Here is an 8267-nt window from a genome sequence, read left to right on the forward strand (position 1 = left end):
GGCCAGAGAAGTGCCCGACCCGATAGCAAAACGTAACAGATCTAAAAAGGAGGAATCTGCCACAGGCTCAGGGAGCCCGTACAAGCACCCTTAAGCCAAGCTTTGTTGGGAATCAAGGTGTGATTTGCATAAAAACACCGTTTTCCCTCCTAGAACTGCAGCAAGTGGAAAGCCTCAGTTGGACAATGTAGAGACAATCCCCGAGAAGGTAGCTAATTTTGTTAATAGGGCTGTTAAGACACAAAACGCAGAAGGGAGTGATCTAAATGTAATGCTAGGACACTTTACAAGATGAAAAAGATGGTTAATAAGGCTGCTAAATCAGCTATAGAGACTCTAATTACAGCTGGAAATCTTCAAGGGCTGGTTAATGATATTTTTCCCTTTAACTGACCCAGGGTGGGATCCTAATGTGGCAGTACAAATGGCGAAGTTAAAATGTTATCAGAATTGGACAGTACTTGGCCTAAAACATGCCATCCCTAAAGCAGTTAATTGGTCCAAATTATATGAAGGCACAAAAAACCAGAAATTAAACCCCTTCAGACTTCTTGAATAGGCTTAAAGAGGCTGCACAAAAATTCACAAGTCTTGACTAAAAGGCATCTGCAGACTCACCTAGCTTATTTGTTTATAGGCTAATCTGCAGATGACATAAAGAAAAAGCTGCCAAGGATGTATGAGACACATGACATAGGTAAATTGTTGAATTCAGCCTGGAAGAAATAGCTATGTGTGTGTATATATATATATATATATATATAAAAAAAACAGAGATTCAACAGACAGGGATAGGCGCCAGCAGAATAAAAAGGGTGATCAGGAAAAGTCATCTAATGTGTTGAAAAGGAGTTCTTCTCTAGACAAAGATCAGTGTGGTGTTTGCAAGGAAAAGGGATACTGGAAGAATGAATGTCTGATGCAGGCAAACAGGACACCCCCAATACCTGAATTAGCTGTGAATGGGAACTGACAAGGATCGAAGGGACTATCCCTCCAGCAGAACTTTCAGTTGTAGCTAAGCCAGGGAAGGATGATGGTGAATTTCTGGTAAACATGGGGGAACATATTCTGCATTAAATACTTTAAAAGGGAAACTGAGTCAAGAGACTGTAAATATGATCAGTGTACAGGGTCTTCACAGGGTCAGTGAAACAAGGTCTTTCTTCTGACCTTTAAAATTTAAGTTAGGAAAACAGTGGGTGACTCACCAATTCCTTTATATGCCAAATTCCCCAAAGGCATTATTAGGTAGGGATTTATTGGAGAAATTAGAAGCAGGAATCACATTTTCCAAAGAAGGTGGGAGTGAAAGTTGCAATTTCTGAAACTAAATTTGTCAAAGAAGCTATTTTCATATAGGGGAATTATGGTGAAATTCCCAAAGAAGTTGAAGATGCTGTCGTTCCAATAGTGTGGGCCTATGACTTTCCTGGGAGACCCAGAAGAGCTGAGCCTGTGAGTATTACACTCAAATTAGGGGCTACACCAGTAAGGCAGAAACAATACCGTTTGAAGTTAGAAGGCTATAGGGAATTGGCCTCTATAACTGAGAAGTTCCTTAAATTTGGGTTTAGAGGAATATGAATCTAGATACAACACACCCATCCTTCCAGTAAAGAAGGCTGATGGTAAGAGTTACAGATTAGTGCAGGATTTAAGAGAAATTAACAAAACAACAGAAGATACATACCCAGTTGTAGCAAACCCCTACATTCTTTTGATCATGCTGACAGATGAATTAGGGTGGTTTACTGTTTTAGATCTCAAGGATGCCTTTTTCTGTATTCCTGTGAATAAGAATAGCCAAGAACTCTGCTTTTGAGTGAGATAATCCTGAGACATGAAGGAAAACACAGTTTAACTGGATAGTTCTACCCCAGGAGTTCAAAAATAGACCAACAATATTCAGAAACCAGCTGGCAAAGGAACTGGAGGACTGGAAAAGACAAGAACCAGGAGTGATTATTCTTTATTATGTTGATGATACCTGAATTGCAGCTAGAATGCAAGGTGACTGTATCCAACTCAGTATATGTCTGTTGAACTTTTTGGGACTAAATGAGTATAGAGTCTTGAAAGAGAAGGCATAGGTTGCCAAGGAAACTGTAGTTTACTTGGGGCTAGAAATCTTCTGTGGACATTGACAACTCAGCAGAGATCAGAAGGAAGTCGTCTGCCATCTTCCACAGCCCCACACTGTGAAAGAGATGCAAGCCTTCCTGGGATGGGTAGATTGGTGCCACTGATGGATGCCAAATTATGGACTACTGGTAAAACCTCTGAGCCCTTAAGGCAGATGAAAAGGGAACCATCATGTGGACAGAGAACACCAGGGCTGCACTTAAGCAGCTGAAACATCCCTTGATGTCAGCCCCAGCTCTGGGGCTGCAGGACTTGACCAAGCCTTTATTTATGAGTGGCTGAATGTTGCTCTGGGGGTACTGGTGCAGCACCTTGGAGGTCAATTAAAAGCTGTGGTCTCCTTTTCAAAACATCTGTGTTAGTCAAAGATGGCCTGGGTGTTTGAAAGCTGTGGTGGCTACTGTTGTCCTGATACAAGAGGCCCATAAATTCACCCTTGGGCAGCACAAATTCAAGTATGTGCCCCACACACTGATAACTGTGCTGGAACAAAAGGGAGGACACTGGCTATCTCCTAGCAGAATGCTTAAGTATAACTGTGTTGTTGGAAAGAAATGATGTTACCCGAAAAACAACATCTGTTGCAAATCCTGCAATGTTTTTGTCATCTACATTAATTGACAACATGCCTGAGCATGACTGTTTACAGAAAATAGAAGAGGCGTATTGCAGCAGACCAGACCTGAAGGACATGCCTCTGGACAATCCAGAATGTATACAGATGGAAGTAGCTTCATGAGAAACAGTAAGCAAATTAATGCAGTGACAGCCATGAATAAGGTGATTGAGGCAAAGGCCTTGCCATCAGATGTATCATCACAGGAGGCTGAACTCATTGCACTGACAAGAGCTGTAGAACTGAGTGAGGGCAAGAAGGTGAGTATATGGACTGATTCCAAATGTGCCTTTAGTGTTGTCCATGCCATGGAGCCATTTGGAAGGAGGGAGGGCTATGAACTGCTCAAGGTAATGAAATCAAGTGTGTTGAACAGATCCTCACATTCCTGCAGAGTATCTGAAAGATTTCAGAGGTAGCTATTATGCATTGCAGAGGTCATCAAAAAGGGAAAACAAGTCCCCAGCTGGGAAATTGCTTTGCTGATGAAACCATGACTCAGGGTTGGCCCCACAATTTGCATGGGGCCAGTCTTCAATCCAGAAGGTGTCCAAAGCTCTTAATAAGAACAGTTACTGGATTGTAATCAATTGACATCTTTAGATGGGAGTCGTAACTGGCTACTGATTGGTGTTTTAATGGAAGCAAACCGTACTGAAAGGTGGAAACAAGTAAATAATACTCTTTGGCCCCTGAGTGGCCTAATAGGTCACGGGAATGATACAGTTCCCTGTACAGTTACAAAAGCTACAGAAGTAGTCATCCTTCCTTCATACTGCCATGGAAAGAATAAGCCCAAGAACTGTGAGGAAAAAAGGAATTAACATGGAGACTAGTTCAACTACTGTGATAGAGACTAGTTCAACCACTCAGGACAGAGTTGTATTGGATATGTGATGGTAAGGCCTGAAAAATCCTGCCCATATATAAAGCTCTGGTTTGTACCCTTGGGGCTGTAATTTCAAATATAGCGATATTTGATCATATTAAAAATCAAAATGGGAGGAGGAAAAGATCTATTAATCCCCTCACTGAATGTCGTTGAATGTTTCCATAGTATAATCAGAACTCTTATTCCCTCTTTCAGAATAGTCAGGCTGGAGTGGGCAGTTATAAACATCTCAGCCATTATTGAACATGTTGAATGGAAGACTGAGAATGCAATTTTGGCCTTAAAGGAAGAAGTCCATGGTCTGTCTCATGGTTATGCAGAACAGAATTGCTCTCAATTTCATACTGGCTGCACAAGGAGGTATATGTGTTATTATTAATACTACTTGTTCTTATGTGGGTCAGAGTGGAAGAATTGAGAAGGATTTGGCTGAAATTCGGAAGCAGACTCAAATTTTACATAAAGTAGCTTTCAGAAATAAGACCTTTAACTATAACTTCAACACCCTTATCTCATGGTTATCAAACTGGGCCTGGATAAAAGAAGTATTCATAGTAGCTATAATTATAGTTGGTATCTGTATAATAACTAGTGGGATAGCCAGTTGTGTGAAGTGGTACTGTGGTAAACACAGAGTAGAGACTAGACAAGGCAGAGTATTGCTTGTCTCTAAAAAGCGGGGAGAATGATGCTTGATTTGTGTGATTTTTTTCTTTTATATATTCTCTGTTTTCTTTACACAAATATTTGCAGTAGTCGACTATTGTAACTTTACTTCAGTATTTTCCTAGGGAGAAGGGACAAAACACATTCCAAGACCCCTATGCTATTTCAGCTCTCCTTAGAAAGCAAGACTGAAAACAGCTTTTCAAGACATATTTTTTAAAAACAGAGTTTAGGCCTCATCCGTTGGGGGGAGGACTTAGAAGGTTCTAGACTGGGGGACATGACTAGGCTGAGTGTACAACTAATTGGGGATGCTTCCTGATACGCTAATTTGCAAAATCTATAAAAATTGTACACATTATGCAGGGTGTGCATCTTCAGTGTTTTCCAGCTGATGAATTGTGTATCTAAGGATCCTTATATAAAGGTAACCCCCTTTTATCGCTCTGTGTCTGGCTCATATTTCTAGGACTACAGAAGAAGGCATCAGTATATGCTAAAAGGATACAAAAAAAAAGGATAGCCAGAAGAAAAACAGATCCCAAATACTCACTGAGGAAACAATGTCCTGAATCAAGTCATATTTGCTTAGCAATAAGGGAACTGGTAACTGATGGTGACCTTTTACTAATAGTGATGCATGTGAATACAAAATGAGTTACTTGCTTATGGGAAGTGTGGCTGATGCTTTCTACAAACTGAGTTCTACTCTTTTTTAGGTGGTCTGCATGAATGATGGGAAGGATTTGATATGGCAGAGGGAAGGAGAGAGAACTTCTGTGGTTGAAATAGCTGTATTGGCACACAGCTTTGCATATGAATTTCTCATACAACTACTATCCATTAGGACTGGAATCCTAATGGTCTGGACATTAAACAGAATTAGAGAAAAAAGGAAATATACTTCTAAATTGTTTATGCTTGTGGTCTATTCATGTGCATGGCAAAACAGATTTAGTACTAAAGCATAAAAATCTACAACATAAACAAAGCAGTCAAATAGGACAATGGAGACAAAATGGAAATGTAACAGATTAAACAAACAGTAGGATCTACATTTTATCACATAGAATTCTAGCAAAAAAATAATATTCTCAGCTCACTGCAAGAACTGGCTCTTCTCAGCATGGTCAGCTGTTTGAAATATTATATCCAATATAAACCTCCACGTAAGGCTTGATAAATCTTTTGTGAAGACTATATAGCTGGTTTTTTTTAATTCATAAAGGAAAAGACAGAGCAATAGTAATCATTAAGGTAAAAGAAGATTAACTGAGCACATAAACAGCAGGCAAATAGAATTAAAACTGTAAATTGAACTTCACTTGATCACAGAATCAGTTAGATTAATCAATCATCTGAGAACATCAAATCCAACCTTTGACCAGACATCAGCCTGTCAAGTAGATCATGGCACAAAGTACCCCATCCAGTCTTCTCTTAAATACCACACATCCATCCAGGGATGGATGACTCCACAGCCTCTCCAGGTGGCTTGTTCCAATGCTTAACAACTCTTTCTGTGAAGAAATTCTTCCTGATATCCAGCCTGAACTCCCCTGGTTCAGATTGTCCTTTCATCCTAGTCACCTGAGAGAAGAGGTCAGTCTCACTCAGTTACATCCTTCTTTCAGGTAGTTTTAGGAAGTGATAAGACTCCTGAGTCTCCTTTTCTCCAGGCTAAGTAACCCCAGATCCCTCAGCTTCTCCTCAAATGACTTACCTCTAGACTCTTCAGCAGCTTCACAGCCTTTCTCTAGACAATGTAGGGAACAGAAAAATCGTGAATGATCTGAGGGTAAAAACAAATGTCTTCATCAGTCTTGGAATGCTGTCTCTCTAATGAGACCACAAAGTGGCATTAAAAATCAATCATTTTGGTTTACTGGTCTGTTTTCTAATTAATTATCACAAAGAAGCAATGTGATCCCTGAAAAGAGTGCAGGTAGCTGCTGTATTGGGATCCTTGCAGAAGACGTTAAACCTGAAGAGCTGGTGATCTTGAAAAGATGCATTTCTCCTATTGGAACTTGCACTTGAGGATGCCGTATATTATTAATGTGATTTGTAAATTAAAACATCTATTTGGGAAAGGTAAACTGTATAGGGATCAAGGGATGGAATGTATTGATCCTGATGGGAGATCAGTGTACACAGTGTACACTGTAACTAACGTGGGACTGTGCAGGCAGCTGCCTGCAGACAGCTTCTGATCAGCACTGCAATGATACCTCCTGCATGGACTTGCCCTTAAACAGACCTGTTTTCTTGTAAGGAAGTTAAAGATGACCTCAAATTACTTAAAGGGTGAGTTTCTTCCCCCAGACAGTATCTGCTCTCTGCAGTGTGCCATGGGAAAATCCACTGGGGCACTGTTCAATGGTGCATGCAGTGCCCAGCACCTGAGGAGATGTAAGATGTTACTATCTACACACCTCTTCTTAGCCTGTCTTTTTGAAGTAACCTTATTAAGCCACTTGTTGGGTCTTTCTCATTGAAATATAGAGAGGCACCTGCACCAGCTCACTCTCACTTCACCCCACACCTCCATGCAGAACAGATGGTATTTGGTGTTATCAGGCCAAAGAAATAGAGGTTTGCTTAACTACTTTTTGGAAATAAGAACGGTAAAAACGGAAGATTATTTCATTAGAGGAATTTTTAACTCCATAGGGAAACTTAAAGAGAAGTACCAATATATATATGATACACTAGAGAGAATTTGGACTCTTTTTTTGTTAAAATACTACCACCTTAAGGTCACCTGTAAAGAGACTAGCAGAGACTCTATGAGAATGGGTATAGCAACACTGGAAATAATCAGCACATGAATATTTTTCAGCTGTTAAAATAATGAAAGCACAGAACTCCAAATAAAGCTCAGCCTATGTGCAACTACAGGCTTTTTTTCTGGAAAATATTAAGTCTTATTTAATAAAGAAATACTAATAAACAGATTGCTTTGATAATGAGCACTGATGATGATCTTGAACTCATAAGCTATATATTATAAACAAATCTGGTCATTATGAGATTAAACACTTTCAGTGAAAAGTATCTGTAATGTCAATGAGTAACTTTGATTATGGGTCATAATTATGGCCATAAGTATATGGGTCAGAGTTCTAATTCTTAAACTATTCTTTGTAATTTGCAATTGTAATAATGTAAAGGAACCAAAAAAATAGATTTACAAGTAGAAATTTATTACAAATTGCAGTGAGAGTTCCCAAGTCACTTACCTAAATAAATAACAGCTTTTTGAAAGCTATCTGGAATAGTAAATTACTCACTTGTATGAATGTGCCAATATTTAGTAAGTTCTATGATCCACAAATTTTATGTAAAGGGAACAAGATTAAGTGTATGCATATACAAACAATAAATCATACCTTCATACGAAAACTTGGAAAACTATTGCATGTGAAGGTATACATTCTCATGCACGTTATGCTGTGAATGCTAAAAACCTTCAGAGTACTAACAACGTGGAAAACAACTTAGACACTCTCCATTGCTAATAGCACATTACCAGAAACTTAAAATGGTATTTCTGTATTGTTAAAGTTCTCTTCTATCTAACTGACATTTTACTCATCAAAACAAAATTCAGGTTTTCCATCTTTTTGGATGGAAAGAACAGTAGGGGGAGCTCAAAGCTTTTTTTTTTTTTTTTTTTTTTTTTTTTTTTTTTTTTAACTTGTAAATCTCAGCCTTATGACTAGGTTCTTAGCAGAAGCAGATATAAGTGACAAAAGTTTTCCCTCATAAATATAAGAAGTTTGAATATCCTACATAGTTCAAAATACAGCTACAATTACTCTCAGTATCCAAACTAAAATTTAACCACTGATTATTCTGAAAATTTCCCAGTCTCTTCAAAGTTGCAGTTCTGTTAAACACTCTTTATTTTGGGGTAAAAGGAAATTATCTACTTTCATTCTCCTT

At 38.8% G+C, this 8267-nt stretch overlaps 1 long non-coding RNA gene across 2 annotated transcripts; it reads left to right on the plus strand.

Annotated features, from left to right (window-relative positions):
* The first annotated feature begins 1337 nt into the window (after positions 1-1337).
* LOC111940705 (uncharacterized) lies at positions 1338-5235 on the plus strand. 2 transcript variants are annotated; one of them, XR_015280968.1, is made up of 5 exons: positions 1346-1458; positions 1764-3021; positions 3849-4013; positions 4789-4925; positions 5039-5235. It is a non-coding gene; the product is annotated as an uncharacterized LOC111940705 (long non-coding RNA). The 2 variants fall into 2 exon arrangements; XR_015280967.1 differs by lacking the exons at positions 1764-3021; positions 5039-5235 and having other exon boundaries at positions 1338-1458; positions 4789-4991.
* Positions 5236-8267: the final 3032 nt, after the last annotated feature.

The sequence above is a fragment of the Cyanistes caeruleus genome, chromosome Z (genome assembly GCF_971803275.1).
Source record: "Cyanistes caeruleus chromosome Z, bCyaCae1.hap1.1, whole genome shotgun sequence".
NCBI lineage: Eukaryota > Metazoa > Chordata > Aves > Passeriformes > Paridae > Cyanistes > Cyanistes caeruleus.